This window comes from Abrus precatorius, unplaced genomic scaffold (genome assembly GCF_003935025.1).
Source record: "Abrus precatorius isolate BTA unplaced genomic scaffold, Abrus_2018 Scaffold3, whole genome shotgun sequence".
In the NCBI taxonomy this organism is placed as follows: domain Eukaryota; kingdom Viridiplantae; phylum Streptophyta; class Magnoliopsida; order Fabales; family Fabaceae; genus Abrus; species Abrus precatorius.
Genome location: NW_020874373.1, coordinates 21768007 through 21770467, shown reverse-complemented (window position 1 = coordinate 21770467; position 2461 = coordinate 21768007). Strand labels below are relative to the sequence as shown.

Sequence of the window (2461 nt, the reverse complement as noted above, 5' to 3'; positions counted from 1 at the left end):
CTACTCTTTCTCTTTCTTTTTCTTTTAGAAACATGTTTTGATTTCTTTTTCTTATGAATTGATGGATCTAATTTTGATATTGTTAATTGATTGTGCATCTGGATATTAAGATCTTGATTGTATTAAATGTTTAATTCTTTTCTTTATTGCAATTCTTGAATTAGCTATTCAATTGAATTAAACCTAGAGGATTTTCATCAGTGGAAATTGAGTTAATTTCTTAGATCTGAATTGAATGCCAAGGTTATGGATATCTTAGGGATAAGAATTCATGATCTTGTGATCTCTTAATTTCTCATACTTAATGCAATGTTTGAGTGATTTACATCTAAGGAATTAGGGTAGTTAAATGAATATTAGGATCATTGAGGCAAGGGATTGTCCTTTGATTAAATAAGTGAAATTGATCATCAATCAATTCAGGAACTTAGACTTCAGATCTACATCAGTTTTGCAATTGATAAAGAGGTGAAATCATCCTTAACTTCATTCACACATTAATTCATTTTTAAATTCATCACTCTCTTTTGTTGTGATTTTTTTATTTCTACACTTTATTGCTTTTATTGGAAATGCTCAAACCACTCAAAATTCATTTAGCTCAACTAGTTATTGATTTGTGAAGTGGTAATTGATAGAATTAATCCCTGAGGACGATACTTGGGACTCAAACTGAATTCCAAATTTTATTACTTGCTGCAACTACCTAGTACACTTGTTAGTTAGTGTTCTCTCAGCTTTGTGACAAGTTTTTGGTGTCGTTGCCGGGGATTATTTATTTTAAATATCGTTTGATTGAGCATTTCTTTTTGTTTTTTGGTTTCTAATTTTTTCTACATGATTTTTTCCCCTGCATTGTGTGTAGATTTCTGCGCTATTTTCTGATATTTTTTTTGCAGAAGTTCATTTTGCATTTTTCTGCATGGCTTTCTATTTTTTCTGCATTTCGTGTAGTTTTTTGCATAATTTATGCACTATGTTTACTGCATAAATTTTTGTATTCTTTTGCATTTTCTGCATAATTTCACTTTTCATTCTTTTGCATAATTGTAATTTTCATTCTGCATAATTTTCTATGTTTTCTGCATGTTCTATTTATAGTTTTCTGCATCATTTTTCTATTGAATTCTACATGATTTTGGTTTTTGCATTTTTTTTGCATAACTGTCTAATTTCTCTGCATAATGCATTGTTGTTTTTGCATTTAGTTGTACTTTTCTGTAATGTTTTGCAATAATTTTCTGCATAATTCAATTTTACTTCTCCATAATTTTCTAACTTCATTTATATTTTGTTTACTTTCTTTTTGCATACAAGAAAAAACCAAAAATAAAGCTACTTTATTGTTTGATCTAGATACAGACAAGGCTCTTAAGCAATTAAAGAGTGAAGCAAAGGCATGGAAGTTGCAAAGGAAAGTGCAGAAGATAACATCCACTTTTGAAGAACTAAGCTAAACCAAACATTAGCGAAAGAGAACAATATGGTTGAAAACAACAGGACAAGGATTTTGGGAGATTATGTCATTCAAACTATGCAGGGTTATAATTCAAGTATTGTTAGACCAACAATTCAAGCCAATAGTTTTGAGATCAAACCTGCATTGATAAAATTAATACAACAAGATCAGTTCTCTAGAAATGTTTTAGATGATCCCTATCTGCATCTCTATAATTTTCTACAGCTCTGTGACACCATTCGTATCAATGGTGTAAGTAAAGATGCTATTCGCTTGAGATTATTTCTCTTTTCTCTTAGGGACAGGGCTAAATACTGGCTTCAAACTCAACCACAAAGAAGCATCACTACTTGGGCTGAATTAGTGAACAAATTTCTAACTAACTACTTTCCACCATCAAAATCTGCCAAGCTGCGAAGTGAAATCACCTCTTTTGTTCAACAAGATGGTGAATCTTTTTATGATGCATAGGAAAGATATAAGGATCTGCTGAGAAGATGTCCTCATCATTGCATTTCAGAGTGGATGCAAATCCAAACTTTATACAATGGGATGAATATTGTCACAAGAACCATGGTAGATGCATTAGCTGGAGGTTTATTGGATACTAAAACTATAGAGGAAGCTCATCAACTAATTGACGTGATGGCAATCAGCATGTATCAGAATTTCAATGAGAGGCATGTTACAAGTGGGGGAGAATTTGAAGCAAAGGCACTTGAGACTTTGTTCATCCAAAATCAAATGAAAAATCAATTACTTTATAAACAACTTGCAGCCTTAACTCAACAAATCAATACTTTTCAAGCTGGAGCTGCAAAAATAAGCTACTTGATATGTGATTTTTGTGGAGAAAATCATATGAATAGAGCATATGATGTATTTACACCAGAATCTCAAGAACATATTAATTTCTTGGGTGATTTTCAGAGGTCTCAACCTCCATTCCATTCTGATTTTCAATATCAAGCAAGTAGGAGTCAACTGCATTATCAGTGGAAT

At 31.6% G+C, this 2461-nt stretch overlaps 1 non-coding gene across 1 annotated transcript; it reads right to left on the bottom strand.

Moving 5' to 3' along the window:
- Positions 1-1867: 1867 nt before the first annotated feature.
- On the bottom strand, positions 1868-1974 carry LOC113864123. Its single transcript, XR_003504727.1, has one exon. It is a non-coding gene; the product is annotated as a small nucleolar RNA R71 (small nucleolar RNA).
- Between the last annotated feature and the right edge of the window lie 487 nt (positions 1975-2461).